We start from the raw sequence: 18520 nt of genomic DNA, 5'->3' as shown, positions 1-18520 counted from the left end.
TGTGTGTGTCTGTCTGTCTGTGTGTGTCTGTGTGTCTGTGTCTGTGTGTTTGTGTGTGTCTGTGTGTCTGTGTGTGTGTGTGTGTCTGTGTGTCTGTGTATGTGTGCCTGTGTCTGTGAGTGTGTGTGCCTGTGTCTGTCTGTGTGTGTGTGCCTGTGTGTGTATCTGTGTCTGTGTGTCCATGTGTCCGTGTGTCCATTTGTCTGTGCGTCCATGTGTCCTTGTCCATGTGTCCTGAGCGTGTGCACGTGGTGCAGGGGGGCAGAGCTCAGTCCAAGGGCCACCCTCCCACTGCTCGGGGCGCAGAGCCCCTGTGTGCCGCACACAGCCTCGGCCAGGAAAGGGCCTGGTGGCTCTGCGAGGGTTCAGGGACATTCCTGCCCCTGTCCCTGACTGCTGCCATCCCCAGGAAGGTGGGGCTGTTGTGTCCATACGCTTTGCCTAGTGACCATTCCCTGCTTTCTGGCAAGGATGTGGTTTCAACTGAGCATTGTGAGCCCCTGGATATATTTTGAAATGGAAAGGATTTTCTTTTCTTACCCATCCTGTTCAAGTATTTTTCCCTTTCCTTGTGTATCAAAATAACAATTTCCTTTCTCTCTGCATGATAGCAAACATCTATAAAGAACTCAGGTGATCCTCACTGCTTGCAGGGCAGAAGTAAGCAGGTTTCATATGGCACATGTAAACATGTCATTTGTCTCCACCGATCTCAATGGATTCATCGTTTCCCTCTTCTCCCCTCTGCTGTGCTACTTTGCAGTCATAGAAAAGCCTCTCAGATGCACCAGTTTGTAGACTCCTCACACAAGCACAGCCTTGCTTCATATCTCATTACTGGCAGGATCAAAATGGCATTTTTGGTGTTTACAGGGACTTATGTGAGAACTATAACATGACCTACAGTTTGGAGAACTGCCTTGTCCCAACTCTACCTCTGCATCAGGGATGGATGTTGAAAAATAATCCATCTCCAAGGAAAAAATCAGACATCCCATTTTATAGCTGAAGTATAATTCTTTGCTGATTTTTTGGATGACTGTTTGCCACTTTTATTTCCGTGCTTGTACATACTATCTCCTCTCCCTTGGTGTGTCGTATGATGATGCCTTAGCTGTTTGTTGCCCATGTTCTGCCACCTTTGGAGCCACATACATGCACACATTCAGGCCCTTGGCATGTGTAACATTTTCCGTGCCATGGTGGGCTGCTGCTGGTCCAGGAAACGAATGCATAGGCAAGGATTTCCAGTGGGCCTGCAATAGCTGGCAAAGGCCAAAGTTCATTAAAGCAAAATAAATGTCACTTTCTTTTTGTGGAATAAATTATCCTACTGGAGTGTGATCATTGTGGTTTTAACCTGGGACCTTGCAGTAAAAGATTATACAGCAACCTCTGACCTCTTTGATTTCTGCTTTACTCTTCTGTTGTCAAGGGAATGTCCCTGATCAGGTGAAAGTAAAATGTTTAATGGGCCATATCACAGTAATATCTTACATTGAGTTAAATTGATAAACTCTTGCCAAAAATTCTTAGCATCTGGCACTTCCACGGAAACCACAAACAATGATTGCACATATGGGATCTCAAAGGCTAGAGGTCATGACAGCAGTTTATTACATGCACCTTACAGTGATCATTTTCCCTAGGAAATTAACCCCTCTCTAACAGAAATGCATCAAGTGAGCTCTTCATGATGTTTCCATCATATTGTTTTGGCTAATCAAGGAATAAGTGTGCAGCTAAAGTTGTGACAAGATGCAATTAAGTAAAATATGATTGATTAGGTTTCAGTGTGCGTAATAATGTATAAAAAAGATGATTGTGAGATCAGAATGAATATGCTGGGTACAAGCTCAGAGGTCCTTCTTGTGCAGCTGCAGGTCTGTGACGGTGGCAGAGAGTTCCCAGCACCCGTGAGCAGTGACTGAGCTGCCTGGTGCTGGGTCCCAGCTGGGCTCTGGGATGGGCAGCAGCACCTTCCCTTGGCATGGCTGGCTGCTGTTGCAGACCTTCCTTATCACTGCACTGTGGGGCAGCCCCTGGGGCTGGTGGCAGACGTTTCACAGTCGCAGTATTGGAGACAATTATGTTGCTGTAAATAAATGGTGGTGGTTGCACTCACATATACTGAAACATCATCCTGGGTATTTTGATCTCCTTTTCTTTAAACTCTGTCATCAAAAACATCCAGACCACTTGGCCCAGTCGCAGCTAACCATGCCTGAGATGTGGCTCATGTTAGTCACACAGAAGCTGTTGAGTGGATTTTTCAAATCCACCCTGCAGAACTCAGATGATCATTGCCAGGTCCTTTGAAGGGTCATTGCTCAGCCACTGTGCTGTGCACCATGTCATGGGGAAGGTCCTTCGTGCCAACAAACCTTCCAGAGATGATGTGAACCCACTTCCCTCTTCCTACTGTGCTCAGGACTCCCTTCCAGTTTCCTTAAGGGTCAGAGGTACATCCCAAGGCACTGCCCCAGGTACTCCAGTGAACCCAGCTCTGGGATGCTGCTGGGGTGCTGCAAGCTGGGGTTTACAAGAGCACCTCTGTGAATCGTGTCATAAGAACTCTGGTTCTCTCTGAAAGTCACTAGAATTGAGCAGCAGAATCTTGAGGAAGGGAAGGATTCTCACAAGCTGGAGCTGGGTCACAGCAGTGAAAGGACAGAGGCAGCTGAAGCCCAACACGGCTGTGGGAGCTGGAGCCGCAGTACCCAGAGTCTCAGTGCCTCGGACCATGCTTCACACAGCCCCATGCCCAGCTCACCCACCAATTTGTGACCAGTAGCTGCTCCCCAGCATGCAGGTCCCTCCGTAGCCCCCTTCTGTGGCCTGGGGGCACAGGGCAGCCACAAGGCCAGGACTACAGGCACCTGTGCTCCTTGCTTAGGGACGTGCTTGGGCATTTGCTTGCCTGAAGTCTTTTGGCTTTGGTGGGCTTTCAACATGGTCCTGCTTCTCTGAGGCCGATCTGACTGCGCTGCTGGCTGCTTCCCTCCTGCTGGCTGCAGCCTGGACCACCTTGGCTCGGTGCACTCTGGTTCTGCTCAGCAGCAGCTGTGAAGGGGCTGCCAGATACTTTGCATTGGGAACTCTGTTTTTAGGTGAACACCCTATTTTTTAGCTGTGTATGGCTGTATTACTTGTATATTTATATATTCTGTATTTATGTTATCGAAATGTAGTATTTTGTAGCTGTCTGTTACGATTTGTTTAACTTGTAAAAAATATGACTGTGCTCTCTCATAGTTAACCAGCTCCTTTCACTGTAGATTCGCTGCTCCTTTCCCTCCGTGTCGGAAACAAACCACCATAATGTATGTAGATTGGAATTTTTTTTAATTTAATTATTTGTCATTATTAAATTATTTATTAGTGTTTTTAATTTTCATTTCACTTCAATTTTTTTTCCTGCCACCATTGCTGGCAGCTAAGATCCATGTTTCTCATGCATCACGTTCCTTCCCATGTGCATGTGCGCACACACACACACACACACACATACACATACAGAGAGTATAAACAAAAACAGAAAAAGAAAAATAAGAGAGAGATTACACTTCAGTATATTTGTAAATAAAAGCAACCTGTAAACTAAGCAGGACTTTCTCTCAGTGTGCAGTTCTTTCTTTGCTTTTGCAGACTGAGAGTGTGTTCTCTGTGTCCTGGGGCTGGCACCAGTGCTCTCGCGGGCAGGAGAGCCCAGGCACAGCTGGGCACTGCCTGGATGGTTTTAGTCTGGTGGAACTGGAGCCCAGGCTGTCTGGTGGAGGGACACAGCAAGGGTGATGGCAGAGGCTCCTTTTGCTCTGGTTTTTGGCCTCTGAAGGTTGAGAGCTGTTCTGTAGGGGTGGTGACAGGCTGTTACATGTCCTGGCTCCTCCGGCTGGCTGGCCAGACGCAGGGAGCCAACCCAAACCCAGCCCGGCAGAGGAGCTGCTCCGTGGGGATTTCAGAGACCAGGGTGATCTTTCCTGTGCAGAGTGCATGCAAGGCAGCCTCATGCTAGAGCAGACAAAGTGTGTAAGTATTAGCAATGGATTATAAAGTATCCATCTAGTAATGGAAAATTCGAGACTAATGTAAAATCATAGATACTTGCTGGTGTCTCTTGGACCACGTAAACATAAACATGGAACCTCAGCTGAGGTTTGGTCTGGTCATATCTGATTTTTCACTGCTATTCCCTAGGTCCAGAAACACACCATTTCTTTTCTATGCCTCCGACATCAAATCACAATCTCTATTTTTAAAGAAAAAGATAAAGCATGCAGTTTTACAGATAACCTAGTATCACTAAAATGGGACAGCCCCATTTCCACCCTCCCATGCCACTTCAGCACATCCCTGTAGCCCTTGTGCAGCAAGGTGGGTTCACCTGCCTGGAGAAACAGGCCATTCCCCAGCGCCAGCAGGCCTTGCCCAGCGCAAGGACACGGTGTATCCCAGGTGTATCCAAGGTGTAGCCCAGGTGTATCCCAGGGGCAGCTGCTGGCACCGAGTCTCTCCCACTGCAGTTTGCACTGTCACCATGTGGGTGACATCACAAAGGGCACAACACATCCAGAGGCGGTATCTCTGTGACGTAATAAAAATAATTTTAAAAGTTTTTCCCCCTATTTTGTTCTTAAAGATGCACAATATAACTGCTGAGCACAGATCTCCCTGCTCAAACTCTCTCCAGGGTAGGGGAGGAGGCAAGCCCCAAGTCCCACCCGAGGACTGGATCAATAAAGCATTTCTGCTCCTAGTTTCATTCCTTTTTGCTTTCCAGCTCCAAACTGCTTCATCCTGTCCCACTCACACTAGTGGAATGTCACTGAGGAGAAATGAATTGCCATTAGCAATTGGATTCACCTAAGTCAGAATTAGCTACTCAAATATTCATGCTCTGTGTGTATCTAATATTCATGAAGGAAGAATTAGACTTGCCCGTAGCCATTTTTGAATCTCCCCCCCAAAATAGGTGAAAGGGATCACAGAAAAAGGGAGGAAAAAAAAAAAAGATGAGTACAATTGGGGCTTGGTGTTGTGCATTGTTTGTGTTCCGTTTCTCTTTGGTGTCAGTGAGACAGAATGCAGACTGATTTATGTGCCACAGCTGTAGCAAACAAAAGAAGAAGAGACCAGGGAAATGGCTAGAGGTAAAAATGCCGGTGCAAGGGGCTAAAGGCCTGCACCTGGGTACTGCTTCCCATGCAGCCTCCCCCGCCTTGGAGCACCTTGTAAAATCAGATTATCTGCTGGACACAGGAGTTCAAACAGCCCTTCAAAAGATTTGTCTTAATAATTGCTGCCTTATCTTAACTTCTGTTTTTTTTATCAGCCAAACTGCTGCTGGGAGGCAGATCCTGAGGATAAGGTTCTGTCACTCTTAATTATTATTACCTCTTATAATGAAAACACATTTGTTCATCCTCCCGTGCACTGGGAAGTGGTGTAACAAATGAATGTACAGTGTTTTATCAGTAATTTTAATAACATAAAAGAACTATTATGAATATGGCCCCACTGTATAAATGATTGTACATCAAATGCTATGAAATAAACAGCATACATGCTTCTCATTTATTTATATTCAAATATAAACCAATTACTCAGAAAGAATGAAACACATTTTTATGTCCTCAGAAAACCGTTCTTTCCTGAAAACCAAATTTTGCAGTTAAGATGCTGTAGGGCTATTTTCCATCACAGAAAGAACATGATAATTAGCCCCAGAACCAGCAGGTACATTTTGAAATGAGGTGATAGAAGTCCTATTTCTTTGTTTACTTTTGATGGGAAAATGAAACAATTCTCTCTGAAAGCTTACTAATGAATGTGGCCTGAAGTATTTGTCAAAGCCACAGCCACCATTTGCAGTCTTCAGCTGTTTTTTCTCATACTTCAAGAGCTAAATATGAATCGCTTGGATAAAGTGATGGCACAGTGTCAGTTGTATGTGTGAAGACCTTAAATTCAGAAATGATCTGCACATCTCCTTGGCCTGCAGCTCCCTGCACAGGTCTGATGGTTCTCACCAGCCATGGCCTGGGCTGGATGCTTTTATCATAGAAAGCTCAGCATGGCTTCTGCAGTATCACCAGGTGAGCAAGGCCCAGTATTGGGCATGGCCAAAGCTGAACCCCAAACTACAAAGAAAATAAAAGTGGAGAATTATGTAAAGCACGACATGAACTAGAGCAATGCACATTTCACTGCACTGAATGATGGCAGAGTCTTTGCTCTGCCGTCTGGATTTACACTAACAGTATCTTGACGTTTCGTTAGCAAGAGGGCATCACATTCTCTCATCTTTAGCCAAAATGTGGAAGTGAAATGATATTTCTGTATGTCTTTGGGATGGTGCATCCACAGGGAACCGTGCAGGGATGTAACAGAACATCTGCTCACCCCAAAATCTTCTTGCCATCCCTTGTGCTGACTGACTGGCAGAGAGGGCAGATCCAGTTCCTAGAAGTAGCAGGTAATGAGGGTTTGATTAGATCCTGGCATAGTCAGATGATGTCCAAAGCAAAAAAGATTCTGTGTGACAGGCAGATAAAAGCAATGTTTTATGGCAAACCTTTAGCAGCTGACAGGAGGGACAGGCTGGAGCTGTACATAAAGCACAGGAGCCTGGCTCAAACCTGTCATGTCATCCATCAGTGACAGAAATTTTTGTCATTGTCATGTGCTTCTGTGTCCCTCCCCTTCCAAATAAATCTTTCCATATGCTGTGATATTTTACTTTTAAACAGGCTTAGGTAGAATTCTGGTTTTGTCAGAGTTGAGCCATTTTTCCATTCAAATTTCTGTGGAAAAGAGCAGAGCACTGAAGGATTCCTTACAGCTTTCTACCTGAAATACTATTTCCTTAATAAACAATCAACCTCATTTGGAGCTCAACACACTTCTTCCCCAAAATATTTGTAGCTCTTTTGCTTCTTCAGTTCAGTGTTCCAGACAATGTTTTGGCATGCTGCCTCCTCCCCTCAGGTGATGGGGCCCAGGGAGCACATGCAGGGAGTTGGAAATTAAGAAGGTGAGGGAGACCTGGTCCACAGAGGAGCAGAATGGATCATGCATTGATGCCCACCTCTGTTCATGGCATTTTGGGCTGAGCTTGGGGAGAGCACCACTCTGCTTTGTGACCCTGGCTGTAACCAGACACTGACCTTTGAGCCATGAACTTCTCTGACCCAGCTGTGGGGACAAGTCCTGTCCATCGGGTGGGACAGGGGCTTTTCCCCAGAGCAGTGGGAAGGCACAGGCTGCTGTTCTGGCTCTGCCACTGCAGCAAGGATGTGGGTCACAGAGTTTTTTTGGTTTTGGGAAGATGTTTCACAGTGAGCCATCTGTATTATTAAAATGAAGAACACGGGATATGAAATGCCTTTTCCTTCTGAACACCCATTCTGTAAGCACCTGCTCTTCTCCCCGTCCCCAGGGAGCATGCCAGGGCTGGTGTGCAATGGTTGGGAGCTGCATACCCACAGACAGCCTAGGTGTCCCCACCACACCCCTGCGGGTACTAGCACCTCTCAGGGAGGCTTAATTTGTTCCTTTGTTCAACTGGTAAGAATAAACTGGTGTCCAGCAGCACACAATGAGTTACTCCTGATCAGATTACCAGAGATCCGTCCCAGCTGGGGCACCCCATCACACCTGTGTTGTCAGATTAGTGGCGATAAGGAGCCGCTGATAAGCTTTGCACTGAAGGGCTCTCGGGGAACCCCGAGCATTCCTTGATCTTTCTTTACACTTCAGCACTCTGCGGAAACCTTTTGTTTTAGGCCTGAGAAGAGAAAACAGGTAATTATACTCCCAGTGGCAACCATCTTTCGTGCAGGACACAGCAATGGAAGCCTGCTGCATACTGAAGCAGGCAAAATGCATCTGACTAAAAACAATTAATTACGTAGCCCTGGATAACTTTTTTTTTTTTTTTTTTTTTCACTTCTATAAAGAGGGAGAAGCCCCCAGGCTGTGTACTAGGCAGAAAGAAACAAAAGTGTGTTGGCAGGCAGGCAGATCGCTATCAGGCTGGCAGCTCCTGGGATGCTTCAGGGATGCGGCTTCACATGGGGCTGCAGCCTGTGCCTGAAACTCGGCACCCAGACGCGGCTGTTTCTGCCTGGCTTCTCTATCAGCTGATCGGAACAGAAAGCTGGGACCGATGTCCCGGTGGTGGTTCATCTGCCTGACTCCCAGCGGCCACGAGCGGGTCCAGGCAGCTGTTCTCTGGCAGCCCGTGTCTGTCCCAGCTTCCTGCGGAGGCTGTGTGTGTGTTACTGAGATCACAGGTCCCATTCTTAAAATGACTTCTCTTCTCACTGCTGCACTAACAGCCAGCTTGCAAAACACTGATAAATTCTTAGGCAGGTGTGAAATGAATGGTTTTGACAGGACTGAGTATCAGTGAGGGTCTGTGCTGCAGTGCTGGCAAGGACCACAGCTAACGCCGTAGGAGTCGACCCACCCCAATTTTTAATTGCTGCCGTGATGCAACCCGCAGCTCCCGGGACTGCAGCTCGTCACAGGGAGGACCAACTGCCTTGAGCTCGGTAAGCTGACAGCTGAACTCCATTTCTGTGAGACTAATGCTTTTTTAATGACTAATGGCTAATAATAAATCAATAGCGCCATAAAAAACGCTAATAAATAATTAGTGTTTAATTAATAGATAAGTTATGAATAATTAAATACTAATTTTAACTATATTTGTAGCAAAAAAAGCCATTTTCTTCACTTTCTTAATATCTGAAACTTTCATGAAGCCTTTCAAATACAGAAGATTCCTCTAAGACAACTAGAACATGCATGAAAAAGAACAGGCTTTGAAATCTAATCTTCTCCTGCTTAAAATGGAGGTAGTGCTGGGCTGTTGACAGTACGTCTCTGAAGACTTTCAATATACTTTTTATTCTGTGAGTCTGGCACCACATAGGAAATTAATTCAGTGACAATATTTTCATTAGATTATAACCCAAGTTCTCAATCTTAGGCACATTTGTATGCTTGTAATACATTCTAATTACTCGTAAAGAATAAGTCTGTGTGCTGGTTGGCTTATTGAATATATTAAATTAATGAATAAATAAATTTGTCTCCATGCTGGGAAGGCATGGCAATGATGTCAAAAGCTTTTTGACATCAAAGCTTGCTGCAGAAGGAACCAGAAATGCACTTGGTTGTGGTTTTGATAAATAACGTGATTTGTATTGTAGGTGGACTTTTATGTCCCTCACAAGAGTGGTAAGTGAAAAAAACATATTTTATCCTCAAAACAACAGAAATCAACTATGTGAGGAGACTGCTACTCTTTTCTTTTTTACTTTTTTTTTTTTTTTAATGATGGCTCCTTATTGATTTTGTCAAGAGAATTGCTCTTGCTGGCTCAGCTTAACACCTCAAACTGTTTCCCTAGGATGGAGCTCTCAAGAGCACTCTAGGGCTTTCACATATTTTCAAGTTACTCATGTAGGAAGGAAATAGCATATACATGAATGAAAACAGTGATACTAGAAAAACATGTCAGATTTTAGTATCATGTAGTGTCTGCCCATGTTGTGGAGTTTTCTGTTTATCTTGTCATATTTCAGTAGAAAAAAAAAAAAGTTATTTTTAGCATGGAATAAAGTCATCAAAAGTGTGACTTCTTCTCAAAAGATGGAAAATCCAATATTTTTAAGAGAGCTATTGAGCTGCCATGGTAGAAAGGATAAGCTTCTCTGTTTTCTTAGAGCAAAACTGTAAGAGGCTCATCTTGCCCCCTACTTTGTGGTTTGTTCATCAACTTGTTTAAATACTGAATTTTCTGTCCCTGGAATGATTTTCCTCACTGGTCCATAAGAAAAAAAAGTGCAGGTCACGGCATGCAAGGAAGCCAACCTGGTATTCTGGAGTCAGCTCTGTTCCCTGTAACTCCTTCCTCTGGACTGCTTGGGTTTGCAGCTAAGGGCTTCTCATTTCTCAGAACAATTGCATCCCGTGCAAGTGTCAAATTTTCTGATCGATGGTCTTCTAAAATCCAAAACGCAGCAGGTTCAGATCTTTTCCTGGCAGCAGGATTCCTGGACATTAGGAACTATATCTCCAGAGGAGCTTAGCGAGGACATGGGGCAAAACACAAGGGATGCTGCCTCTTAGTGAAAATGCAGGTGAGATTGAAGAGGTCAGAGAAGATATTCCTGATGCTGGAAGGCTGCTTTTTCAGACAAGGGACTTGGTGGCAAGGCTGGAGCAAAGAAAGGAAAATTTCTCTTCCAGCCTGAAATCAGAGTCCATGGAACAAGACAATGTGGTCTTCAGTGTTGTTCAAGCTGCAGTGCTTTGCCAGAGAACTGTTCACCCATGTGAAAACGCGTAACCCTGTCAAGCTGCCAAGTGAAACTTCGAGTGATCGGCTGCGTAAGCGCTGGTAGCACAGGATAGAGCTGCCTTCGGCTACTTTCAATTACACACCCAATTCTTTTAAGACTTTTGAATATTTGGGAAGGGAGAATATGCAGAACTTGTTTGTTTACATCAGATTGTGCTGTGTTTTCAGGTTTCTTAACTGCTTTTGGAACATGTGAGCACAGCCTAGCCCTTCCCCTTCCACATACCTGGCAGCTTTGTCAATGCAGCAAAGGAATCCTCCCCAGGAGTAAGCAGCTGTGTCAGACTGATATTGTGCAGGGTTTCATCATTTCAACCAAGCGGGAGCTGGAGCAGAGACAGGCATTAAGGAGCTGATGCTTTGCAAAGCAAACAGTGCTGGTGCCGCTGTGATGATTCAGGCAGCCACAGGGCACTGCTGAGCTTGGGCCGGGCGAGGAAGGTGGCAAACACTGGCAGATCTCAGCCTTTCATCTTGTAGGTACTGCTGGAAGCGTGGCCAGGCTCACTGGACTTGGTGCTGGGCAGAGCAGATGGAAGTGCACTCAGTTTCTCTCTGCCCTTTTGAGCCAGGTCAGCCAACCAGAGCTGGCAAAGCACGCAGCAGTCCCTGGGCACTGAGCCTCCCCAAAGGCTTGGCAGCCTGGCATCCTGCAGACAGCACCAGGGAAGCTTGGCAGGAAGCTCTAAGCATTGCATCTTCTTCAGAACTGAAACGTTTTTTCGTGGCTTGGGATGCTCTCAGGATGGCCTGTCTGTGCAAGTAGCTTTTTTCCACAGGTGATTGCAAGTGAGGTCTTTTGGATGACTGAGTTGACAGCTCAGTTATTTTGAATTTATATACAGCTCTCTGTTCAGCACCAGGGTGGTGCTCAGCCTGCCCTAATTAGGCCAAATTACCATAGCTACAAAAAGCAGGAATTGATTCTCATGGTACCTTGCTTATCTCTACATAGAGCTACTGCAAAGACATGCCCCTGAGGGCATCACAGTAAATTTCTGAACCTTAATTCACGTGTTCAAACTGCTATTCAAACTTCCACACCAGATCTATCACTGCATTTAGTAATTTTCAGCTTCTAATAAAGAACACTCTACCTTTCTTTTTCTAATCTTCTAAAAACATGTAGCAGCATTCAGCTGTGAGAAGGAGTACCCTGAAGAGCCAGGACACCACAACCTCCCTCTAGACTTCACAGCTCAGAGCTGACTTGCCCCATGACAAACCCACCCAGTCCTTGCTTTGTCCCAGTGCTGCCTTTCCCTACATCATTCTACTCACCCACTCCCAGAGGAGCCATGTCATGGGGACAAGGAAGGCAGCGTGGCTCCAGCTCACACTGCTAATGAAGAAATGCCTCAATTAGCTGTCAGAGGAGAGTGAGTCCTGGAGAACTGGAGCTGGTATCTGCAAGCCTGGAATATTTGTGTTTCTGTACCAAAAGTAACAATTACAGCACAAGAAGAAAAACAAACCTCTATAGAATAAGGCAATAAACCCAAACAGGTTTAGTCAAAGCAAAGGTAGTATTTTATTAATCATCATTATTTTGCTTTGTCAAACTTGATAACACTAAAGAAAAAAGGACTTTGTAGTGAAAAATCTAACAGACTGGAATGGAAAGCTAACTTTCTGACCACTGGGAAAAAAAGTCTGAAATTACTGGTTTTGAACCAAATGCACATATGCGTGATTAAAGCTTTTATAAATGAAAATACAATGGTGACATTACTATTTCAATACAACTGAAAAGTAAACACAAGTTTACTTGACATGGCATTTCTATGCAAATATTATTTTATATTTCTGAATTAAAATGAAGAATATCTGAATAACACCTATTTTTCCTCCAAAGTGCTCTTGCAAAACTTTATTATGTTCCAGGTACCTGTTCTGATTTTCCTATAAATATAGGTTGGTGTGTTTTATGTTTCTGAGCCCAGAATGGGTGTGGCATGAACAAGATCTTATATATGTGAAAATTCAAAGGTGTTTGTGGCTTTTCTTTCCCAGTGTTGCAGGAGAATCAAATAGTCATTCCTTGCATACTTCAGGCTTCTCATAATTTACCTTTCAGACTTGTTATAGCTGCAAAGAGCATGAAAAATGAAGCATGAAGGAAAGCACAAGATTATGTTAAATGATGAGCATCATCCCTTAGGTGGGCAGATTTCACAGATATATCCTGTGTGACAGCAGCGGGCTGAGGAGAACCTGATTTTGAATGATACAGAGTGCAGAGCATTGTGAGTCGAGGATACATGCTGCAATCAACAAAATCCAGTGAGATAAAATAGATGCTGAAGGTGCCCCGCGTGCTCCACCTGTAAGCACAATGCTGCTGGCCTGGCCACTGCCATGCAGCCAATACCAGGAAATGCCCACGGGGAAGGAAAAGCTGGCACTCACAGAGTCCAGGCAGCAGTAAGGATAGAATCTGCTGTGTCCCACTGGGAGAAAAATGTCCCACTCTATTGCCAGAGTCACACGTGGCGTGGCGAGAAGGTGCTCCTCGCAGACTGGCTTTGACATGGCAAACACCAACATAGCCACTGCTCTTGGCAGCATTTCAGAGCAGGGCTTTCACAAGGATTAACTGTTCCTGAGCAACTCCTCCAATATATAAGGTACAAATATTCTTTTCTTCCAATCAGTCATGCAGGCCTTTCTTGTACAAACACTGTGGCCAGCAAAGGGAAAATCTTGCCCTCGAGTTATGCAAAATGCCTTCAGTGCTCCTGTGGCCAGTTCCACGGGCAGTGATGGAGAGCAGAACGATGTTCCTCAGGGCACAGGGTCTCTCCAGCACAGGTGTGTCCCTGCAGACCTATTCTCGGGAAGAAAACCTGCACTAGAGATCTTGTCCTTCTCTAAGGAACCAGAACTCAGCAAGTCCCAGTTCACAGCCCATGTTGGTGATACTCTGTCAGAAACCAACTGATGTTTCTTGTCTCTGTTAAAAATACTCATGTTGTCACCTGTAGTGGCAAGTGAAGGACATGGCAACTCCTAGACCTCCAGTCTGGTCTGCAACAGGGGTTCACAGGTGTCATAATTTCTACTGTGGGAGTGTTTAAGTTTTTTGTCATTAACAACACCTTGATTTTGCATCAGACCTTGGTCCCCTGGCTTGCGCTTCACAGACTGTACATAAATATCACATACGCACCAGTTCTATCAGAGATTTTTATGAATAGCTGCCATCGCAAACTGTGGGAGCCGCCCCATCGGATCCTGGGGTGGCCCGACAGTAAATCAACACAAATCTGTAAATTTTTCTTTTATTTTGATTTCATGTTGATGTGGCTATCAAAGCTCTACCACATCTAAGCAAATGTTGTCTGTTATGATCAAAGTCCATAGGATTCCTAATGTAATCACCATCCAAAACCTGAAAGAAACATTATGGGAAGGATTAGCTTGGTTTCAGACAATTGAATTAGAAACAAAATTCCCATTGATATTCAGTAGCATTTTGGCAAGTAGGTCCTAGAAGCCCTCTGGAAACCTGGACCAGGCCAGTGGGTGATACACCATTTCAGCGCTGTGCTCAGTAATTTTATCCTCAAACAATTTTAGTTAGGGGCACTCCCAACATCTATCTCACAAATTACTGGTGGAGTCACATCCCCTGCAGCACTGCTAGGATATTGTATCATGCATCTTTTTTAGCTTATGACTAGAAAAGATAAGATCTGAAAAGAATTTGGTGGTGAGGTAGGTGATGAAATTCTGCTGCTGTGTTTGAATACATCAGGCAGGAATTGTTTTGAGTCCTGAATATGTATTTGATTTCCACAGGCTTCCAGGTGAGCGTCTTTTGCAGAGGGAGTACAAACACTGATATGCAGATAGAACACAATAACTATCAATAATCCAATGACACCTGAAAAATCAGGGAATACATTATTCCATAATAGTAGATGAATTAAGAGCCATTCATTTCTTTAACATTAGATGCCTGTGTTGTCTCAAGCCTGGTTCATATGCATAGGTGTTAAATCATCTTTTTCAGGATGCTTATCAGCCTCTGCTGCTCTTTGCACTGAAGACGTAATAACAGTCATAACAGCAGGGACAGGGGCAGGGACATCACTGCAGTTTTGACCTTTTTCCAGCTCCTGGTGGTGATCTGGCAAGGGCATACTTTTATTTAACCTACACCACTGGGCATTGTTCCTTTGGTGTTTAGTGCAGGTGTGAACACAGGCAGTTGCTTAGATGGATATGCAGGATAAATGCAGTTTAGTCATCACATATGATAAACTGTGGGAAAAGCAGCCAGCTCCTGTGACACTCTTGGTAGCAGTAGCTTTATGGAAATGAGGACACAAGGCAGTGATTTTCTGTAAGGCCCACTAGGTAAATTCTGGGAAGCAGGTAACCAGGTTAGGTCCTAATGAGACAAGCATAGATCGTACGGGTTGTGCTATGTCTTGCTGAGGCACAAGTGGGTAGTAGCAAATGGACATGCTGGGATCTGCTTGCTGACTCCCAAGCTGCGAGAATGGTAACCACAAAAACACAGAGAGTGGAAAAAATTATCCTATGGTTTTAGGGCACTTACATCAAACACATCGGGGAAGCAGAGTTCCAACACAGGAAAACAGAGAGCAGCACTACTTTCTGATCACTATTTTCTAAAGGCTCGTCTGCTTGCAGGTTAGTCAGACCTGCCTGTTCACTCCTGCATGGAGTGCAATCTGCCAGAGGAACTGCCAAATTATCCTGACACCTTACAGCAGGCAGCCTGTTACCTGAACATGAAACAGGCTTTGCTTTGTGCAGAGGATCCCATTTGCAGAACCCTTGCAGGGAGGCAGCAGAGCTACTGTGACAGCCTCCTGCTACACCAGCCCTGTGCTGAGGTGGGATGTGAAGCTCACAGCTGAAATGTGCCTTTCTCATCCCTTTTATGTCACTATGTGTCTGTATTTCTAGGCAGGAGCATTTTCCCTTCTTCCATTTTACCTTACAATAAAGCAGAGCAAACAAAGAGGCATCAAGCCCCTGAACATCAAGGGGGAGAATACACACATATTCTCGGGCTGTCCAAGCTACAGACCCAACATGGTGTGACACAGCAGACACAGCTTCCCCATTGTCCGGGTGACCCCAGCTGAGCCGGGAGGAATGGCCCAGGGCGGGGGAGAGAAGGATCAGCTGTGGGCCTGATCCCAGCTGCACCAACCAGCTTTGTGACAGGCAATAAAGGGCCAGAGAAAAGACTTTTGTCCTTGATTGCGAGAGCAACGAACCTCCTCTCATTGGCAGGGATGACAATTAACCACAGAGGATTCGTTCATTGTCTGGCACTCGAGATCTCCCAGCAGTTGTCCACTCTAGCATGCTCAAATAATGGGCAGTACCTTGGTTTTGTCAGTGGTTCAGTCAGCGTTGTGTGCCTGTGCCAGACTGTCAGCCTGGAGTAGCCGCTTGGCTGTGGCAGAGAGATCTCGCTGAGATATGGCTGTGGTAGAGAAAATGTATGACAAACATTGCCAGGCCAGGCTGAAGAGTGAAGTGAGGTCTCCTTCCAGTGAACCTGGAATAAACAAACAGTGCTGGGCTGACAAGCATTTCATGAGGGCTCCATCACCCCACGTATAAAATCCTTTCTGTGAGGACATGCCAAGTAGGCTCCTTATGCTGAGACCTCTAGCGTGGAGTGAGTGTTATGGAAGAGCTCTTGACCCCTGGAAAAGGGCATAACATGAGAGCAAAAAACAACACCGCGGCAGCCCTCCGTGCACTTTCCTGTAGGAGCAAGAACTTCCACCGCTCAGCTGGGGAAGAATGAATCCCATTCAGGGAGGGAAGCTCAAGCTATTGAGGCTGCCACCAGACACCTCTTCCTGATGCTAATCCTCTTCTTCTGCTGTGGATCAAGTAATTCTTGTGTGAGTATTTTTCATAGGCTAAAGAAAAAAGATATTTAACCACAACAAACCTGCTGCCAGCAAATGTCAATCTTAGCTTCTGGGGTCTAAATTATAAGCACCAGCTACCAATTTCTGGCTGTCATTTTTACTGCAGAGGTACCCCACACATTGACATGGATCTCCTGGCAGCGCTGGTGCTTTGCCATCCTCCTGAAAGCAATCATGTCCTGAAAGCAAGCAGTCCTCCAAGACACAAGAGAAACTTTATTAGGCTTAGTGCTAGAAGGCACTGACAGCTATGTTTTAAATAATCTCTAGCAATACTTGTTTGGGAGTGCAGGAAAATTCTTGCAGAGAAATGCCTTCACTAATTTGAAGAGTAGAGAAGTACTTGGAGGATTTAAGCCTTGCTTGGTCACCAGCCTGCCCCTCCTCCAAGCACTTAAAAACCCTTCTCCACATTCAGGCGACTCAGTCATTCTAGCAGAGGCTGGAGGGGGGCAGGGTCCTCACAGCATCCTGGCAAAACAGTGCAGAAAGTCAAGAGTGCCCCAAATCCTTATGAAGCAATATTCTGAAATACGTTTTCAAAAATCTCGTTGCAACACTTTCAGCAAACCAAATGGTTTATGTTTTGTTATTCATTTTTCTTAAATGAATGCTAGCAAAAACTGTCTGAGCCATGAAGCTGATCTTCCACAGTGGTAGACAAGGGCCCTAAATGTGGATTTATTGCCCTTTTATTGCCCTGATATCAACCCCTAGGTTCTCACACCCTGCCAGGGAGTCCCCATGCTCAGCCTCAGAAAAGAGGAGACTTGGCATTCTCTGAGGTGCTCGACCTTGACCAGTGCAGCCCACCGGCTTCCACCCATGGCTGCTCAAAGGAGAAGGACACGTTTCAGCAACTCTTCCCAAGGATAGGGAATGTGAGTGCTTCGGCCCCTTGGAGGCACCCCAGTGACCCCCAGCTGATGGATACCTGTCTGATCACTGTCAGTCTGATGGAGCCACTGCTGGGGCTCATTCTCCTCTGGCATATAGTTAGTGTTGATGATGACAATTGGCAACTGTACCATTTTACACCAGGCTGTCATCTTCTCTCACAGATATTTGTAAATATTTCCTTACCTATCAAGGCATTTTCATTCTGCCACCATGATCAGACCCAAATTCAGCCAGAGGAGTTGATACCTCCATGCACACTTGTGACTTCTTCTGAGTCCAGTTATAAGGTGCACTTGAAAATCCGAGAAATGAAGTGGCTTCCTATAGATTTCCTTTGCTAAAGTCCGTCTTCTGTTCCCATAGCTCTTCATTCTTCATTGCTCAGCTGGTGTAAGATTCATGTAGAAATTGCTGCTGTGCACCTGGGTATGTGAGATTCCTTTCTCCAGCTGCCCTTCAGCAAGCCCAGGAAATGCTGGTCAGCAAAGCTGGCATGTAAGCTTAATATTCAAATAATGAAAGAGAAGAAGGAAAGATGAACCCTATTTTGTTTTTAGCCATGACAGACGTTTAGTAACCATATGCTACTTGCTTAGCACTGCATTAAATTTTGTTATTGCCCTTTTCATGGCACTTTTTAGGACATAGCTGGAACCTGGAGGCCAGAACAATATCAAGAAGCAGAGTTAGGTACATTCCCATAGATTGCTTCAGCATGGGAAGATGCTGCTTTGTAATCATAGCAGCTGGAAACACCAAAAGTTGAGCTATGGTAGGGAGAACAATGTGGTAGTTAACACGCATAAAGTATAAAGTTTTATAAAGACTTCAATGTATGTGCCTTGTTGGAATTTACAATAATTTAAGGTGCTTATTATTCCTTCAGGCATGGAACTCATAAATATTACTCAGTGCTATTTGTCATTGGCTTTTCTGTCATGCATAAAGCAAAATTAAATACTTATCTCTATATCGTTAACGTATTAAACATTAGGATTTATGGGGTTTGAGATTTTACTTGCTCTGAGAACATTAACTTCCTGATGAAAGATCTAAATGCAAATAGAAGGAATGCCAAAATACCCTGGAACATAATTAAGGATACTGAGGTGCGAAGAAGCCCCAGGCAGAGGAATGTGCAGTTTTCTTATTTCCACTGTCATGGTGGGCTAGTTTTCTTTGTTCTACATTTTTGCACACTGCCCCAATGTGCCACCTTGTTTCTTTCTCATGAGGGGAAGAACATATTTGTTCATTCTTACATAGATTAACAGTTAAAGAATGTTGCTGGTTTAAAACATATCCTTGCTACCTGTAC

The 18520-nt window shown here is 44.9% G+C and overlaps 3 long non-coding RNA genes across 3 annotated transcripts; 2 read left to right on the top strand and 1 right to left on the bottom strand.

The window, feature by feature from the left end:
• The first annotated feature begins 7583 nt into the window (after positions 1 to 7583).
• LOC137486183 (uncharacterized) lies at positions 7584 to 12484 on the top strand. The gene is made up of 2 exons (XR_011005610.1): positions 7584 to 7803; positions 12450 to 12484. It is a non-coding gene; the product is annotated as an uncharacterized lncRNA (long non-coding RNA).
• A 1139-nt stretch (positions 12485 to 13623) lies between these two features.
• On the bottom strand, positions 13624 to 15076 carry LOC137486265 (uncharacterized). The gene is made up of 2 exons (XR_011005645.1): positions 14940 to 15076; positions 13624 to 13763 (listed from the first exon to the last, which is right to left on the bottom strand). It is a non-coding gene; the product is annotated as an uncharacterized lncRNA (long non-coding RNA).
• Positions 15077 to 15419: 343 nt separating this feature from the next.
• On the top strand, positions 15420 to 18181 carry LOC137486266 (uncharacterized). Its single transcript, XR_011005646.1, has 2 exons — positions 15420 to 16272; positions 17844 to 18181. It is a non-coding gene; the product is annotated as an uncharacterized lncRNA (long non-coding RNA).
• Positions 18182 to 18520: the final 339 nt, after the last annotated feature.

Source organism: Anomalospiza imberbis, chromosome 21 (genome assembly GCF_031753505.1).
Source record: "Anomalospiza imberbis isolate Cuckoo-Finch-1a 21T00152 chromosome 21, ASM3175350v1, whole genome shotgun sequence".
NCBI lineage: Eukaryota > Metazoa > Chordata > Aves > Passeriformes > Viduidae > Anomalospiza > Anomalospiza imberbis.
Note: the sequence above shows the minus strand (reverse complement) of the source record. Positions and strands in the feature narration are given on the sequence as shown.